Source organism: Salvelinus fontinalis, unplaced genomic scaffold (genome assembly GCF_029448725.1).
Source record: "Salvelinus fontinalis isolate EN_2023a unplaced genomic scaffold, ASM2944872v1 scaffold_0332, whole genome shotgun sequence".
In the NCBI taxonomy this organism is placed as follows: domain Eukaryota; kingdom Metazoa; phylum Chordata; class Actinopteri; order Salmoniformes; family Salmonidae; genus Salvelinus; species Salvelinus fontinalis.
Window position 1 is genome coordinate 92,743 of NW_026600541.1, and position 20,346 is coordinate 113,088.

At 41.2% G+C, this 20,346-nt stretch overlaps 1 pseudogene; it reads right to left on the minus strand.

Moving 5' to 3' along the window:
* Positions 1–471: 471 nt before the first annotated feature.
* LOC129845649 (zinc finger protein 850-like) lies at positions 472–20,346 on the minus strand (annotated as a pseudogene).

The following is a 20,346-nucleotide window of genomic DNA, read 5'->3' on the forward strand; positions in this document are numbered from 1 at the left end:
TTTGAATATTCACATGAAAATCTGTCTCAAATTACATGGAAACTTAGATACTAAGGTGGATATTGATCCAACACCTGCTACTTATTCAATCCAGCCCACTGGGCACAGACGGCAGTTCAACATCTAGTTTCTATTTACATTTTGAGTCGTCAACTAAAGTGAATTCAACATGAAATCAACACAAAATGTCACCTGTCATTGGATTTAGGTTGCCAGTTGGATGAAAAATAACTAAAAATAACTGATGTTGATGGCTTTTTACAAATCCAATCAGTTTTTCACATTGATCTAACATCACATGGATTTGTTTTGTTGAAATGACGTGGAAACAACGTTTATTCAACCAGTGGGAGGCTTGTAAATGACCCCAGGAAAGTGGAACGAGGAACTCTTCATTGAGACAATGATAAACAGCAATCCGTGGGAGAGTTGAGGTGGATATTATAAAATAAGCATCTGCTGGAGTCCAAGTCAAACCAAGATTCTTTATTTCTGAGTTCAGAGAGAATAACAGTTACACAGCGCAGTGTAGACAGTCTGAATTCCTGAAGCATTGGGTGATGAGCACATATCTTTATAGTTTCCTGTTCCTGGGAGGGACTTTATTCATACAAGGACGCAGGTTCAGATGGTTTGCAACACATAATGATGGTCCCATGAACAGGAGATTATAATACCAATACTACCATAATACCACTATAATTTCACAAGGTTAGTCACATAATCAGTTATGTGGACACACATACAATTAACATTTTCCGTTATAGTCTGAATATTTGAATTTCATTAAATCATCAGTGGGCCAACAATGCAAATGTAAACAATGGAACAAATGCATCACATCCAAATATCACTTGATTATCTGTAGTGCTGGAGGAATGACACACCCAGATAAACACACACAAAGAGTTTTAAAAAGGACCATTTAAACACATGGAATCTGATCTACTTTATATTCAAACTGACATACTCCATATTAAATTCATGTTTTCTAATAAAAACAAACAAATATGTGTTTGAGTATACCTTGTACCATTTAATTTCATATGGTAAAGACAGGTAAGCACATTATCAGTCAACAATATAAGACAATGGGAGCACTGTCTATGTTCTCTGATGAATTTTAAGTCAATGAGATGTGAAATATCAATATACAAGTAATTCTTCTCTTCTGTGTGGATTCTCTCATGAAGTTCAAGTGACTGTGATGAGTAGTATGTTTTCCCAGTCTGAGCCATTTCTAAGCCTTCTCCTCTGTGTGTTGTCTCATGTGTTCTTTCAGGCTTCCTAAATGGGCAAACACTTTGCACCCTGGGAGGAGTGGTAAGGCTTCTGCCTTCTGTGTATTTTCTCATGTTGGTTCAGGTTGCTTTTCTGGTTAAAACTCTTTCCACACATGGAGCGGTGGTAAGGCTTCTCCCCTGTGTGTATTCTCTCATGCTGTTTCTTCTCCCCTGTGTGTATTCTCTCATGTTGTTTCAGCTCCCCTGACTGGCTGAAACACTTTCCACACTGGGAGCAGTGGTAAGGCTTCTCCCCTGTGTGTATTCTCTCGTGTTGGTTCAGATTTCCTTTCTGGCTGAAACACTGTCCACACTGGGAGCAGTGGTAAGGCTTCTCCCCTGTGTGTATTCTCTCATGAGCTTTGTGGTTTTCTAAACCCTTAAAACTCTTTCCACACTAAGAGCAGTGGTAAGGCTTCTCCCCTGTGTGTATTCTCTCGTGTTGTTTCAGATGACAAGGCCGTTTGAAACTCTTTCCACAATGGGAGCAGTGGTAAGGCTTCTCCCCTGTGTGTATTCTCTCATGTTCTTTCAGCTCCCCTGAACGGCTGAAACACTTTCCACACCGGGAGCAGTGGTAAGGCTTCTCCCCTGTGTGTATTCTCTCATGTTGGGTCAGGCTTCCTTTCTGGCTGAAACACTGTGCACACCGGGAGCAGTGGTAAGGCTTCTCCCCTGTGTGTATTCTCTCATGTTCTTTCAGCTCCCCTGAACGGCTGAAACACTTTCCACACTGGGAGCAGTGGTAAGGCTTCTCCCCTGTGTGTATTCTCTCATGTTGGGTCAGGCTTCCTTTCTGGCTGAAACACTGTGCACACTGGGAGCAGTGGTAAGGCTTCTCCCCTGTGTGTATTCTCTCGTGTTGTTTCAGATGACAAGGCCGTTTGAAACTCTTTCCACAATGGGAGCAGTGGTAAGGCTTCTCCCCTGTGTGTATTCTCTCGTGTTCTTTCAGCTCCCCTGAACGGCTGAAACACTTTCCACACTGGGAGCAGTGGTAAGGCTTCTCCCCTGTGTGTATTCTCTCGTGCTGTTTCAGATGCCCCGGCAGTTTGAAACACTTTCCACACTGGGAGCAGTGGTAAGGCTTCTCCCCTGTGTGTATTTTCTCGTGTTGTTTCAGGTTCCATAACCGGTTACAACCCTTTCTAAAGTGGGAGCACTGGTGTCGTCTTGCTGGTTCGGACGTCCCTGGCTCTGGTTCCTCTGAGTCTGGTCTTTCTCCTGCCAAAGACACTGTGTTATTTTTAAATAGAGACCCGAATGAAACCTCCACATGATAAAACAACCTTGCTACGAGGGTAAATCCTAAATCACATCTCTCAATAACCTGAGGCCAGTTTTAACAATTATAGTGTGATTTTAATACAAATGTAGAGCTTCCTGGCAATTACTGCTATGTTTACATTACTTATTTTATTCATCCTGTTTTACAAGTCAGAACACAAACTAGACAGTTCTAGGACACTGAAGACACAGACGTCGCTAGATTCCAATCAAGCAGGTGGTTCTAAATATTTTGTGTGGAAGTCCAAAACTTGTTTTTACGTCGAAAATACAAAGCACAAGATACAAAGCACTTGAACTTTGTGAAGCGTTTATTTGGGCTGCAATTTCTAAGGCTGGTAACTCTAATGAACTTATGCATCAGAAGTAACTCTGGGCTTTCCATTCCTGTGATGGTCCTTAAAGTAATGATGGACTGTTGTTTCTCTTTGCTTATTTGAGCTGTTCTTGACATAATATGAACTTCGTCTTTTACCCAATAGGGCTATCTTCTGTATACCACCCCTACCTTGTCACAACACAACTGATTGGCTCAAACACATTAAAACCTGTTATGGCTAGGGGTTCCGCTAGTGGAACGTTTCGACAACATCCGGTGAAATTGCAGATGGCAAAATATATATTTATTTATTCGAAATATTTAACTTCCATGCATTCACAAGTGCAATACACCAAATTAAAGCTTAAGGGAAGAAATTCCACAACTTAACTTCTAAAAAGGCACACATGTTAATTGAAATGCATTTCAGGTGACCACCTCATGATGCTACAGTCCTCCTTTAAGACTCCATAATGTTTCATCATTAGACGCTACAGTCTTCCTTTAAGACTCCATCATGTTTAGAATGTGTCTGGAAGCGCTACTCTATCTATTCTACTCTCATCCTTTCGGTTGTAATCATATTTATGATAATAATGTTATAATAGGTAATAACTAACTTTAATAACTAGGGTTAATACCTGCCTGGCGCCCCAACAAAATCTTTATCTTTACCCCCATCTAACAATACCACTACAGAATTAGCATAGTAGGCCATGTAACTTAAGGTAATCTGAAATATTTAGGACTAACTTATTCCTTGCCACCCATTCTGAAACTAACTGCAGCTCTATCGGCTATGAAAAGCCAACTGAATATTATTCATGATTATTATTTGACCATGCTTGTCACTTATGAACATTTTTGAACATCTTGGCATAGTTCTGTTATAATCTCCACCCGGCACAGCCAGAAGAGGACTGGCCACCCCTCATAGCCTGGTTCCTCTCTAGGTTTCTTCCTAGATTTTGGCCTTTCTAGGGAGTTTTTCCTAGCCACCGTGCTTCTACACCTGCATTCTAGCTGTTTGGGGTTTTAGGCTGGGTCTCTGTACAGCACTTCGAGACATTAGCTGATGTACGAAGGGCTATATAAAATAAACTTGATTGATTGATTGATTGCTCTATGTTAAGTGTTGCAGTCATTTCAGTCGCTGTAGTAGCTGACGTGTACAGTGTTGAGTCATCCGCATACATAGACACACTGGCTTTACTCAAATGTCATTGGCATGTTGTTGGTAAAGATTGAAAAAAGGTGCCAAACAGCTGGCATGGGGAATTCCTGATTCTACCTTGATTTTGTTGTACAGGCTTCCATTAAAGAACACTGTGTTCTGTTAGACAGGTAGCTCTGGGGCGGCAGGTAGCCTAGTGGTTAGAGCGGTAGGCCAGTAACCGAAACATTGCTGGATCGAATCCCCGAGCTGACAAGGTAAAACTCTGTCGTTCTGCCCCTGAACAAGGCAGTCCTAGGCCGTCATTGAAAAAATAATTTGTTCTTAACTGACTTGCCTAGTTAAATAAAGTTTACATTTAAACAAAAAAAACTCTTTATCCACAATATTGCAGGGGGTGTAAAGCCATACGTTTTTTTCAGCAGCAGACTATGATCAATACTGTCAAAAGCCGCACTGAGGTCTAACAAAACAGCCCCAACAATATTTCTATCATCATCAACTTCTCTCAGCCAATCAGTCATTTGTAAGTGCTGTGCTTGTTGAATGAACTTCCCTATAAGCTGAAAGTCTCAATTTGTTTACTGTAAAATAGCATTGTATCTGGCCAAACACCATTTATTTTTTTAAATGTAAGGGTTGGTAACAGGTTGATTGGTCGGCTATTTAAGCCAGTAAAGGGAGCTTTACTATTCTTGGGTAGTGGAATGACTTTAGCTTCCCTCCAAGCCTGAGGGAACACACTTTCTAGTAGGCTTAAATTGAAGATAATGCGAATAGAAGTGGAAATATCGGCCGCTATTATCCTCAATCATTTTCCATCCACGTTGTCAGACACCAGTGACACGTCATTGTTGATTTTTTGGCCCAAAATGTCATTGAAGATGCACCAAAGATTTTTACAATCATTCTTCATGTCATTTATCTTTGTTTTATAGTGTAGTTTCTTCTTTTTATTCAGTTTAGTCACATGATTTCTCAATTTGCAATACGTTTGCCAATCAGTTATTCAGCCAGACCTATTTGCCATCTCTTTTGCCTCCCTCTTCATCATACCATTTTTAAATTCCTCATCAATCCACGTGGATTTAACAGTTTTTACAGCCATCTGTGGATTAGATGAAGGAGGGGTTGAGGTCAGGACAGATTCTCATCAGGGAGACAAAGGTGTGGTATCCTGTTACCCTCTTTACTCTCTTCCTGTGGAACCATAAGATGTAAGGATTGGAGAGAAGGAGGAGTGTCTTAAGTGGGATATTTATCTGGATGGAACAAATGTTGGGTTGTCTGAATTACAGATGTACAGAACCTTTGGGAATAATTAAACTTGGTTAAAGCTTCTCTAGTGTCCGTGAGTTATTAACTGTGAAAAAAAATAACCAAACAACATCAACAACATAGGAATCACTACAAACAATTGTATGACCTCTTATATAGAACAGTAGGCCCAGCCTTTTGGAACTGTGGTTTTCCTAGATATGGCTACTATATTGTGATCACTACATCCAAAGAATTTGGATACTGCTTTCAAACAAATTTCTGCAGCATTGGTAAAGATATGATCAAAATATGTTGATGATTTAATTTCTGTACTGTTTGTAACTACCCTGGTAGGTTGATTGATTGATAACCTGAACAAGGTTGCAGGCACTGGTTACAGTTCAAAGCTTTCTCTTGAGTGGGCAGCCTGATCACAGCTTTCCTCCAGTATTAGTTAATTAATTACCAGTGTCTGGAGTTTAGTTTGCTTGTTCTACAGTCTTGTAAAGATAGGGGTGTTGACTGGGACAGGCAATGTAACATCCATAATGTTTTAAGAAAAAGTTTTTGTCAAATTTGCACCTTACAACAGATCATTGAAACTTTCTCTCCAAAGCCAACTTTCATCAAGGTTTTATATGGTCTCTTGGTTTCTCTCTTTTCATTGGCAGAATCCTTTTTCAGTGTTATGATATTCATAACATCCATATCCACCAGTCTATCTTCCTGTCAACTAACAGACCTCTGCTGGTTGTCCTGGTAACAGATACCAGTGGGCAGATCTATTTTATTTGTTCAAACTAAACTACAACACTTACTTTGATGAGTCAAATCTGATCCTTTCTTCTCTTCTCCTCCTCTCACAGTTCCACTCAGCCCCGTTGATTTCCTGCAGTCCACCAGCAGCACAGACAACCTCTTCATACCCAGCAGTGAGGTGCTACCGGGAGAGCCACGACACAGGGACTTCTCGTGTTGGTTCAGGCGGCTTTTCTGATTAAAACTCTTTCCACACATGGAGCAGTGGTAAGGCTTCTCCCCTGTGTGTATTCGTTCATGTCGTTTCAGCTCCCGTGAACGGCCGAAACACTTTCCACAAATGGAGCAGTGGTAAGGCTTCTCCCCTGTGTGTATTCTCTCATGAGCTTTAAGGTTTCCTAAACACCTAAAACTCTTTTCACACTGGGAGCAGTGGTAAGGCTTCTCCCCTGTGTGTATTCTCTCGTGTCGTTTCAGCTCCCCTGAACATCTGAAACACTTTCCACACTGGGAGCAGTGGTAAGGCTTCTCCCCTGTGTGTATTCTCTCATGAGCTTTAAGGATTCCTAAATGCTTAAAACTCTTTCCACACTGGGAGCAGTGGTAAGGCTTCTCCCCTGTGTGTATTCTCTCATGAGATTTAAGGGATACTAAACACTTTAAACTCTTTCCACACTGGGAGCAGCGGTAAGGCTTCTCTCCTGTGTGTATTCTCTCATGCAGTTTCAGATGACAAGGCCCTTTGAAACACTTTCCACACTGGGAGCAGTGTAAAGGCTTCTCCCCTGTGTGTATTCTCTCATGAGCTTTAAGGTTTCCTAAACACTTAAAACTCTTTCCACACTGGGAGCAGTGGTAAGGCTTCTCCCCTGTGTGCATTCTCTCTTGAGCTTTAAGGTTTCCTAAACACTTAAAACTCTTTCCACACTGGGAGCAGTGGTAAGGCTTCTCCCCTGTGTGTATTCTCTCGTCGTTTCAGCTCCACTGAACTTCTGAAACACTTTCCACACTGGGAGCAGTGGTAAGGCTTCTCCCCTGTGTGTATTCTCTCATGAGCTTTAAGGTTTCCTAAACACTTAAAACTCATTCCACACTGGGAGCAGTGGTAAGGCTTCTCCCCTGAGTGTATTCTCTCATGTCGTTTCAGCTCCCCTGAACTTCTGAAACACTTTCCACACTGGGAGCAGTGGTAAGGCTTCTCCCCTGTGTGTATTCTCTCATGGGCTTTAAGGGTTCCTAAATGCTTAAAACTCTTTCCACACTGGGCGCAGTGGTAAGGCTTTTCTCCTGTATGTATTCTCTCATGTTGTTTCAGGTATCCTTTGTGGTTAAAATTCTTTCCACACTGGGCGCAGTGGTAAGGCTTTTCTCCTGTATGTATTCTCTCATGTTGTTTCAGGTCCCGTAACTGTTTAAAACCCTTTCCACAGTGGAAGCAGTGGTGTCCTCTTGCTGGTTTGGACGTCTCTGGCTCTGGTTCCTCGGAGTTTGGTCTTTCTCCTGTCAAAGACAAACAGAGTGTTTATTTAAAGAGACCTGAATGAAACCTCCACATGATAAAACAGCCTTGCTACAAGGGTAAATCAGATCTCTCAATAACCTGAGGCCAGTTTTAACAATCTTGGTGTGATTTTAAAACAAATGTAGAGCTTCCTGGTAATTACTGATATGTTTACATTACTTATTTTATTCATCCTGTTTTACAAGTCAGAACACAAAAAATAAACAGTTCTCGGACACTCAAGACAGACGTCGCTGGAATCCAGTCGAGCAGGTGGTTCTAAATATATAACCTTCATAGCTATATGATACAGAATCCGACCTATACACTTCCTTGAACCAAAAATAAGTAAAGTAATTTTGCGTGGAAGTCCAAAACTAGTTTTTATGTCGAAGACACAAAGCACATCAGTAACATCTCCCCGTTGTTGAAAGGGTTCAAAACGCTTTTTAAAAGGCCCAATTTATTTAGACGTTCACAAATGTTAAACATTTTTACTAAATGCTGATGTCGTGAACTTTTTGGGTAAAGTAAAAAATAGGGTGAAATGTTTTGGGTAGATGTTCCTAAAACTGATAGTAATTATATATAAACTCAGCAAAAAAAAGAAACGTCCTCTCACTGTCAACTGCGTTTATTTTGAGCAAACGTGTTCATACAAATATTTACACAAGATTCAACAACAGACATAAACTGAACACGTTTCACAGACATGTGACTAACAGAAATTGAATAATGTGCCCCTGAACAAAGGGGGGTTCAAAATCAAAAGTCAGTATCTGGTGTGGCCACCAGCTGCATTAAGTACTGCAGTGCATCTCCTCCTCATGGACTGCACCAGATTTGCCAGTGCTTGTTGTGAGATGTTACCCCACTCTTCCACCAAGGCACCTGCAAGTTCCCGGACATTTCTGGGGGGGAATGGCCCAAGCCCTCACCCTCCGATCCAACAGGTTCCAGACGTGCTCAATGGGATTGAGATCCGGGCTCTTTGCTGGCCATGGCAGAACACTGGCATTCCTGTCTTGCAGGAAATCATGCACAGAACGAGCAGTATGGCTGGTGGCATTGTCATGCTGGAGGGTCGTGTCAGGATGAGCCTGCAGGAAGGGTACCACATGAGGGAGGAGGATGTCTTCCCTGTAACGCACAGCGTTGAGATTGTCTGCAATGACAACAAGCTCAGTCCGATGATGCTGTGACACCGCCCCAGACCCTCCACCTCCAAATCGATCCCGATCCAGAGTATAGGCCTCAGTGTAACGCTCATTCCTTCGACGATAAACGCGAATCCGACCATCACCCCTGGTGAGACAAAACCGCGACTCGGCAGTGACGCGCACTTTTTGCCAGTCCAGTCTGGTCCAGCGACGGTGGGTCTGTGCCCATAGGCAACGTTGTTGCCGGTGATGTCTGGTGATGACCTGCCTTATAACAGGCCTACAAGCCCTCAGTCCACTCTCTCTTTGTCCTCAATAGGCTGTCTGAGCACTGATGGAGGGATTGTGCATTCCTGGTGTAACTCGGGCAGTTGTTGTTGCCATCCTGTACCTGTCCCGCAGGTGTGATGTTCGGATGTACCGATCCTGTGCAGGTGTTGTTACACGTGGTCTGCCACTGCGAGGACGATCAGCTGTCTGTCCTGTCTCCCTGAAGCTCTGTCTTAGGCGTCTCATAGTACAGACATTGCAATTTATTGCCCTGGCCACATCTGCAGTCCTCATGCCTCCTTGCAGCATGCCTAAGGCACATTCACACAGATGAGCAGGGACCCTGGGCATCTTTCCTTTGGTGTTTTTCAGAGTCCGTAGAAAGGCCTCTTTGATGTGGAACGGTCGTTAAGACACAAACAGCTGACGGAATTAAAGGTCACAGTTATGACATCAAAGAGGCAAATATTTATTTTCCACCATCATTTGCAAATAAACTCATTAAAAATCCTACAATGTGATTTTCTGGATTTTATTTTCTCATTTTGTCTGTCATAGTGAAGTGTACCTTTGATGATGAATTACAGGCCTCTCTCATCTTTTTAAGTGGGAGAACTTGGACAATTGGTGGCTGACTAAATACTTTTTTGCCCCAAAAAGCTTATTTCTCTCAAATTGGGCATTATTATTACACAGGTGCACCTTGTGCTGGGGACAAAACGTTTTGCCACACAACACAATGTCACAGATGTCTCAGAGGGACTGCAGAAATGTCCACTGGAGCTGTTGCCAGGGAATTTAATGTACAGTACCAGTCAAAAGTTTGGACACGCCTACTCATTCAAGGGGTTTTCTTTATTTTTACTATTTTCTACATTGTAGAATAACAGTAAAGACATCAAAGCTATGAAAAAACATAAGGAATCATGTAACCAAAAAAGTGTTAAACAAATCAAAATATATTTTACAACTTATTGTGGGAAGCTTGTGGAAGGCTACCAAAAACGTTTGACCCAAGTTAAACAATTTAAAGGCAATGCTACCAAATACTAATTGAGTGTATGTTAACTTCTGACCCACTGGGAATGTGATGAAAGAAATAGAAACTGAAATAAATTATTCTCTCAACTATTATTCTGACATTTCACATTCTTAAAATAAAAAGTGGCAAACTGACCTAAGACAGGGCATTTTTACTAGGATTAAATGTCAGGAATTGTGAAAAACTGAGTTTAAATGTATTTGGCTAAGGTGTATGTAAACTTCCGACTTCAACTGTAGATGAAAACTCTCTTGGTAGATGGTGTGGTCTACAGCTTATCATGTTATACTCTACCTCAGGTGAGCAAAACCTTGAGACTTCCTTAGATATTGTGCACAAGCTGTTGTTCACAAATATACATAGACCGCCGCCCCTTTTCTTACCAGAGGCTACTGTTCTATCCTGCACCCAGCTGTTGTTTACAAATATACATACGTGATCGTAGTTTGTCTATTTTATTATCCAATGATTGTACGTTGGCTAATAGTACCGATGGTAAAGGCAGATTACCCACTCGTCCCCAGATCCTTACAAGGCACCCCGACCTCTGTCCGCGATATCTCCGTCTCTTTCTCCTGCGAATTATGGGGTTGAGGGCCTTGTCGGGTGTCTGGAGTAAATCTCGTCCGAATCATTCAAAAGAAAAATTCTTCCCCCAGTTCAAGGTGAGAAATCGCTGTTCTGATGTCCAGAAGCTCTTTTCGGTCATAAGAGACGGTAGCAGCAACATTATGGACAAAATAAGATACAAACAACGTGAAAAAACAAACTAAATAGCACGGTTGATTAGCAGCCCATAAAACAGCAGCCGTCATCTCTGACGCCATTCTCTTTTATTATGTAATAGATCATATGGGTTGAAAGGTGTTTTATTAGACTTTTATTATGTAATAGATCATATGGGTTGAAAGGTGTTTTATTAGACTTTTATTATGTAATAGATCATATGGGTTGAAAGGTGTTTTATTAGACTTATTATGTAATAGATCATATGGGTTGAAAGGTGTTTTATTAGACTTTTATTATGTAATAGATCATATGGGTTGAAAGGTGTTTTATTAGACTTTTATTATGTAATAGATCATATGGGTTGAAAGGTGTTTTATTAGACTTTTATTATGTAATAGATCATATGGGTTGAAAGGTGTTTTAGACTTTTAATATGTAATAGATCATATGGGTTGAAAGGTGTTTTATTAGACTTTTATTATGTAATAGATCATATGGGTTGAAAGGTGTTTTATTAGACTTTTATTATGTAATAGATCATATGGGTTGAAAAGTGTTTTATTAGACTTTTGTTATGTAACAGATCATATGGGTTGAAAGGTGTTTTATTAGACTTTTATTATGTAATAGATCATATGGGTTGAAAAGTGTTTTATTAGACTTTTATTATGTAATAGATCATATGGGTTGAAAGGTGTTTTATTAGACTTTTATTATGTAATAGATCATATGGGTTGAAAAGTGTTTTATTAGACTTTTATTATGTAATAGATCATATGGGTTGAAAAGTGTTTTATTAGACTTTTATTATGTAATAGATCATATGGGTTGAAAGGTGTTTTATTAGACTTTTATTATGTAATAGATCATATGGGTTGAAAGGTGTTTTATTAGACTTTTATTATGTAATAGATCATATGGGTTGAAAGGTGTTTTTTTCTCAAGGTGAAAGACAAAGGCCAATAGCTTTAATAAAACAAATTTGTCCACACACTTTGTGGATTTCTGAATCATGAATTAACTGGCAAAGCAGAAAAGCGACGGCCGCATCCAGAAACGTCACAAGTCCCATTTTTGCAGCTGTTTCAGTACAACACTACAGGGAGAGAGAGGGGGAGAGGACAAACTCCACTGGACTAGTTTCATAGTATGGAATCACTTAGGAGTTTCTGGATGTTGGGTAAACTTTTCCTTTAAAGCATCATTGAGAAATAATTAATTAAAGTTGGAACATTTGTAGACTAACGGTTAAGAGTGTTGAGCCAGTAACCGAAAGGTCACTGGTTCGAATCCCCACGACGTCAAGTAGGAAAAATCTGCCGGTCTGCCCTTGAGCAAGGCAAATAACCCCAACAACAAGTAGTCCCCTGGGCGCCGATGACGTGGACGTCGATTAAGGCTGTCTCCAGCACCTCCCCGATTCAGAGGGGTTCAATGGGGAAGACAGGTTTATGGTGAATGGATTCAGTTGTACAACTGACTAGGTATCCCCTTTCCCTTACCTTTTAATCATTAGACTCTATAATGTTTAAACATCAGATGCTACAGGCCTCCAACAATGGGTTTCATGAAGCATTACCACCTTTTCTGTAATATGAGTAGTATTTTGATTTAATTCAAACAATTCTGACATGAATTTATGAATATTGAAAAATATGAATATTGAAAATATAAATGTTTAGATAAGTATTCAGACCCTTTGCTATGAGACTCGAAATTCAACTCAGGTGCATCCTGTTTCCATTGATCATCCTTGAGATGTTTCTACAACTATTCATACAATCGAATAGAATCCACAGATCGCGAGTTGAAGATAACTACTTTACTAAGAATGATATAGTATATATGGGATATTAGTAATTGACATACCCGTTCTCTCCAGATCTCCCAACAATACTATTTCTAGGTTTCCTGAACCTGAGAACAGAAACAGGCAATACCAAAACACATTATCTAATGACTCTGCCTCCTCACAGCAAAATCTGCAGAGCTGGGAAGATTGTATGTATGTATGTAAGATTGTATGATATATATATATAACATTCTGTTGGTTGACAGAATTTTGTAAAGTATTTTAAATTGAAAACTTTGAAGTTTTGAATCCGGCGTTGTTTTGCGTATCAATTCATAAACCATGTGCCATGGAATTGGGTTCATCGAAAATCTCTTCCCAACTATTTTGCAATTTATATGGCACAGCTGTCAGTTTTTTGGTCCTGAAATGAAATTGGTAAATGCTTTTATTTATCATACTTTTCTTTAACCATTTATGTTCTTTAATACAGAGGCCGACATACAAAGCTCCTTACTTTTCCCCCATTTTTGTGGTAATGCTGCAATTAGTTGAAAGCAGACATTTCCATATGTCTGTGTTAGCTGTATGTGTGGTATAACTCCACCAGTCCTATTTATGATATCATTCACTAAAATTATACCTTTTTTTAAATTTAAATTTCTTAGAAAAATACGTTTTTTTAAATCAATTAGTATATTTGAGTTTAACCACAATATTTGTTGTACCATGACTATATCAAATCCTACTCCATGTGTTGCCACTATCATGTATCCTACCATGACTTTATCCTACCCAACTCCATGTGTTGCCACTATCATGTATCCTACCATGACTATATCCAACCCAACTCCATGTGTTGCCACTATCATGTATCCTACCATGACTATATCAAATCCTACTCCATGTGTTGCCACTATCATGTATCCTACGATGACTATATCCAACCCAACTCCATGTGTTGCCACTATCATGTATCCTACCATGACTATATCCAACCCAACTCCATGTGTTGCCACTATCATGTATCCTACCATGACTATATCCAACCCTACTCCATGTGTTGCCACTATCATGTATCCTACCATGACTATATAAAACCCTACTCCATGTGTTGCCACTATCATGTATCCTACCATGACTATATCCAACCCAACTCCATGTGTTGCCACTATCATGTATCCTACCATGACTATATCCAACCCAACTCCATGTGTTGCCACTATCATGTATCCTACCATTACTATATCCAACCCAACTCCATGTTCTGCCACTATCATGTATCCTACCATGACTATATCCAACCCAACTCCATGTGTTGCTACTATCATGTATCCTACCATTACTATATCCAACCCAGCTCCATGTGTTGCCACTATCATGTATCCTACCATGACTATATCTAACCCTACTCCATGTGTTTCCACTATCATGTATCCTACCATGACTATATCCACCCAACTCCATGTGTTGTCACTATCATGTGTCCTACCATTACTATATCCAACCCAACTCCATGTTCTGCCACTATCATGTATCCTACCATGACTATATCCAACCCAACTCCATGTGTTGCCACTATGATGTATCCTACCATGACTATATCAAACCCAACTCCATGTGTTTCCAATATCATGTATCCTACCATGACTATATCCAACCCTACTCCATGTGTTGCCACTATCATGTATCCTACCATGACTATATCCAACCCAACTCCATGTGTTGCCACTATCATGTATCCTACCATGACTATATCAAACCCTACTCCATGTGTTGTCACTATCATGTATCCTACCATGACTATATCCAACCCATCTCCATGTGTTGTCACTATCATGTATCCTACCATGACAATATCCAACCCAACTCCATGTGTTGCCACTATCATGTATCCTACCATGACTATATCCAACCCAACTCCATGTGTTGCCACTATCATGTATCCTACCATGACTATATCCAGCCCAACTCCATGCGTTGCCACTATCATGTATCCTACCATGACTATATCCAACCCAGCTCCATGTGTTGACACTATCATGTATCCTACCATGACTATATCCAACCCAAGTCCATGTGTTTCCACTATCATGTATCCTACCATGACTATATCCAACACAACTCCATGTTTTGCCACTATCATGTATCCTACCATGACAATATCCAACCCAACTCCATGTTCTGCCACTATCATGTATTCTAGTTAAATGTTGCAATTCTTCAGTGATTCCTGGACCTATGACCAAAAAACGAGCTACAGATGGACAGTACCAAAATAAATAATCTAATGACTGCCTCCTCGCAGCAAAATCTGCAGAGCTGGGAATATTATATCCCCATATATAACAGTCTATTGGTTGCAAGGATTTTGTATAATAATTTAAGCTTTGAATCCGGCATCATTTTGCGTGTCAATTCATAAACCACGTGCCATGGAATCAGTACATTGAAAATCTCTTGCCAACCATTTTGAAATTTATATGGAAAATTAAATGTATATGGCACAGCTGTCAGTTTTTTGGTCCTTAAATGGAACTGGTATACAGTTCCATTTATCACAATGTTGGTCCTTAATGCAGGGCTGACAAGTTCCTGTTCTACAGTCTTGTAAAGATAGGGGGGTTGACTGGGACAGGCAATGTAACATCTATAATGTTTTGAGAAAATGTTTTTGTAAAACACGCACCTTACATCAGATTATCTTGAAACTTTCTCTCTAAAACTAACTTACATCAAGATTTTACATGTCAACTAACAGAACTCTGCTGGTTGTCCTGGTAACAGATACCAGTCTATCTTCATGTCAACTAACAGAACTCTGCTGGTTGTCCTGGTAACAGATACCAGTCTATCTTCCTGTCAACTAACAGAACTCTGCTGGTTGTCCTGGTAACAGATACCAGTCTATCTTCCTGTCAACTAACAGAACTCTGCTGGTTGTCCTGGTAACAGATACCAGTCTATCTTCCTGTCAACTAACAGAACTCTGCTGGTTGTCCTGGTAACAGATACCAGTGGGCAGATCTATTTTATTTGTTCAAACTAAACTACAGCACTTACTTTGATGAGTCAAATCTGATCCTTTCTTCTCTTCTCCTCCTCTCACAGTTCCACTCAGCCCCGTTGTTTTCCTGCAGTCCATCAGCAGCACAGACAACCTCTTCATACCCAGCAGTAAGGTGCTACCGGGAGAGGCACGACACGGGGACTCCAGGAGGGTGAAAGGGCTAGCGTTGTCCTGGTAACCATAAAGAGGGGACACAGACACATATCATTATGGATGCTGATGTCACTGTTGTCATAAAGTGTCTTTACAGAAACCCAGCCCAGACCCAGATAGAGCAGGCTGTATGCTAGACCAGACCAAGCTGTACCATCTGGTGTTCTGTTCTGGAGAGACTCTTCTCTGACTCGTCAGCATCAGGATGTTGTTGAGGCTCCCCAGAGGATCCACCATAGTCATGTCTCTCTCCTGCTTGAATGACAACATCAAACAGATAGTCAACTTATAACCGTCTATTACAATCATAGGGTCTCAAAACAAATGGTAACTTTCATCATGATTTTTAAATATATTGTTTGTGATGCAAATGTGAAAGGGTGACTTTCACGTTTACTTGAGTCCTTTTCTATTAAGGTATCTTTACTTATATTCAAGTATGACAATTGGGTACTTTTTCCACCACTGTGATTCATTGGTTCTTACAATAGGCATGAATGTGTCTAAAAAGGGCCTATAAAATATTATTTGTGATGCAAATGTTAAAGGGTCGTTCTACTAAATGGGTGCCTTTTGTGTCCCTTTGATATTTTAAGTAGAAATTATGCACCAATATTGAATTTTAAAAGCCTGTTATATTAGATATAGGGGAACTTTAATATAGACCACATGGAGATTTCAATACATCTAATTTAAAAGTCCCCAAAATAAATGTACCAATGGCAGATTGAACCTTTAAGAATGTATACAGTAGGAAACGGGTGGGTATAATTTGTGGAACGTTCAAACACGAATCTTCATAAATAACAAGGATGCTCATAAACAACGCATACAAAGTAGATCAATTCACCAAGCTAACTAGCTGCCAAATAGGCATCAACTCATCTCAATGGTTGTCCATAGGCTACCAGAGTGAGGACAGACATTTTTCGGAATAAACGTGGTGAGTGAAAAACGTAATTACATAGCTCACTCCCTACCCGGTATGTCATTCAGTCAATCACGGATTACAAAAAGAAAATCCGCCCCGTCGAGGACCAGGATGTCTTGCTCCCAGACAGGCTAAACAACTTTTTTGCCCGCTTTGAGGACAATACAGTGCCACTGACACGGCCCCCTACCAAAACCTGCGGGCTCTCCTTCACTGCAGCCGAGGTGAGTAAAACATTTAAACGTGTTAACCCTCGCAAGGCTGCAGGCCCAGACGGCATTCCCAGCCGCGTCCTCAGAGCATGCGCAGACCAGCTGGCTGGTGTGTTTACGGACATATTCAATCAATCCTTATCCCAGTCTGCTGTTCCCACATGCTTCAAGAGGGCCACCATTGTTCCTGTTCCCAAGAAAGCTAAGGTAACTGAGCTAAACGACTACCGCCCCGTAGCACTCACTTCCGTCATCATGAAGTGCTTTGAGAGACTAGTCAAGGACCATATCACCTCCACCCTACCGGACACCCTAGACCCACTCCAATTTGCTTACCGACCCAATAGGTCCACAGACGACGCAATCGCAACCACACTGCACACTGCCCTAACCCATCTGGACAAGAGGAATACCCATGTGAGAATGCTGTTCATCGATTACAGCTCAGCATTTAACACCATAGTACCCTCCAAACTCGTCATCAAGCTCGAGACCCTGGGTCTCGACCCCGCCCTGTGCAACTGGGTCCTGGACTTCCTGACGGGCCGCCCCCAGGTGGTGAGGGTAGGTAACAACATCTCCACCCCGCTGATCCTCAACACTGGGGCCCCACAAGGGTGCGTTCTGAGCCCTCTCCTGTACTCCCTGTTCACCCACGACTGCGTGGCCATGCACGCCTCCAACTCAATCATCAAGTTTGCGGATGACACTACAGTGGTAGGCTTGATCACCAACAACGACGAGACGGCCTACAGGGAGGAGGTGAGGGCCCTCGGAGTGTGGTGTCAGGAAAATAACCTCATACTCAACGTCAACAAAACAAAGGAGATGATTGTGGACTTCAGGAAACAGCAGAGGGAGCACCCCCCTATCCACATCGACGGGTCAGTAGTGGAGAAGGTGGAAAGTTTTAAGTTCCTCGGTGTACACATCACGGACAAACTGAACTGGTCCACCCACACAGACAGCGTTGTGAAGAAGGCGCAGCAGCGCCTCTTCAACCTCAGGAGGCTGAAGAAATTCGGCTTGTCACCAAAAGCACTCACAAACTTCTACAGATGCACAATCGAGAGCATCCTGTCGGGCTGTATCACCGCTTGGTACGGCAACTGCTCCGCCCACAACCGTAAGGCTCTCCAGAGGGTAGTGAGGTCTGCAGAACGCATCACCAGGGGCAAACTACCTGCCCTCCAGGACACCTACACCACCCGATGTCACAGGAAGGCCATAAAGATCATCAAGGACAACAACCACCCAAGCCACTGCCTGTTCACCCCGCTATCATCCAGAAGGCGAGGTCAGTACAGGTGCATCAAAGCAGGGACCGAGAGACTGAAAAACAGCTTCTATCTCAAGGCCATCAGACTGTTAAACAGCCACCACTAACATTTAGCGGCCGCTGCCAACATACTGACTCAACTCCAGCCACTTTTAAAATGGGAATTGATGGAAATTATGTAAAAATGTACCACTAGCCACTTTAAGCAATGCCACTTAATACAATGTTTACATACCCTACATTACCCATCTCATATGTATATATACTGTACTCTATATCATCTACTGCATCTTGCCATCTTTATGCAATACATGTACCACTAGCCACTTTAAACTATGCCACTTTATGTTTACATACCCTACAGTACTCATCTCATATGTATATACCGTACTCTATACCATCTACTGCATCTGCCATGCCGTTCTGTACCACCACTCATCCATATATCTTTATGTACATATTCTTTATCCCTTTACACTTGTGTGTGTGTGTAAGGTAGTAGTGTGGAATTGTTAGGTTAGATTACTGTTGGTTATTACTGCATTGTCGGAACTAGAAGCACAAGCATTTCGCTACACTCGCATTAACATCTGCTAACCATGTGTATGTGACTAATAAAATTTGATTTGATTTGATTTGATTCTACTGTTATACGACTGTATGCGTTGTTTGTTGGCAACCTTGATACTTACGAAGTTTTTGGAACGGATTCCTGTTGGAACGTTCCTCAAATTATACCCACCCTTATGAAATAGCCCACTCCCTACCCGGTATCCTATTCTGCCACTATACAACTGTGTATGCGTTGTTTGTTGGCATCCTTGCTCGAAACATATTCAAGTATAGAACTTCAGTAGAATGCCCCACAGTTCAACAACTGCATAGTTTGTGCCCCTGCTTTTAAGTCAGTACTCACTGGTGATAATCTGATATTCTGTCTCCTCCTCTTTCAACTCCAAAAACGTCTTCCATCTTCACCTTTATTGAGATAGCCTCCTCTTCCTCCTTTTTCATTCTGAAAGGTTCTTTCTCTCCTTCCTTCACTATAACAGCCTCTTCTTCCTTCACTATAACAGCCTCTTCTTCCTTCACTATAACAGCCTCTTCTTCCTTCACTATAACAGCCTCTTCTTCCTTCACTATAACAGCCTCTTCTTCCTTCACTATAACAGCCTCTTCTTCCTTCACTATAACAGCCTCCTCTTCCATTCTGAAAGGTTCTTTCTCTCCTTTCACGGTAATACCCTCCTCTTCTTCTTCCACGACAATGTTCAGCGCCAGAGCTTTTTTCTCCGTACAGCAGACCTCCTCTTCTTTAGCAGGGGATGAGTAGTTTAGTGAACTCATGGTCAGGGATGTTAGCTAGCGAGTTAGCATTAGCGACTAGCCTAGTGCTAGGCTCAGCATCAATCTTTAACAAGTTTGCAAATTGAACAAGCAAATTAGGTTAAAGTTAACCAGTTAATACGTCTACAGAATTGTGTTTACAACATTGAGATTAGATAATTTACATTAACGTGGTCTAAAGCCTCAATCTTTCAGTTTTATGTTGGCTAGCAAGCTACCGAGATGGATGAAAGAGTAGCCGTGTTGTTGTTCTTGAAGAAGCGTCCGGTCCAGTAAATTATACGTCACGCAAGAATCATCACCTGAAAGACGCACATCCGCCATCTGCTGACTGGAGTGAGTAACGCAGTTTGGAAACAACAGTTACTACACTTTTGTATTGGAAAGAACGTCATAATAATTTAACAATAAGCTGATGTTTTTTCTCTTACGTCTTACAAATAATACTTTCCTGTACACAGACGTAGATGCTGAATATGAATATCAAATAAAATAAAAAGTATTTATATAGACCTTCGTACACCAGCTGATATCTCAAAGTGCTGTACAGAAACCCAGCCTAAAACCCCAAACAGCAAGCAATGCAGGTGTAGAAGCACGGATGATGAATAAATACTTCCATGAATAGGTAGTGTGTTAAAGCACATTTGCTCTGTTCATTTTTCACATTCGTTTTTATCTAGATGTGACCATACTACTCCCTTAAAGCCACGCTCTATAAGATACAAATCATCCTGTAAACAATAGAGCAAATACGGTGAAGCATTGTGGTGGCAGC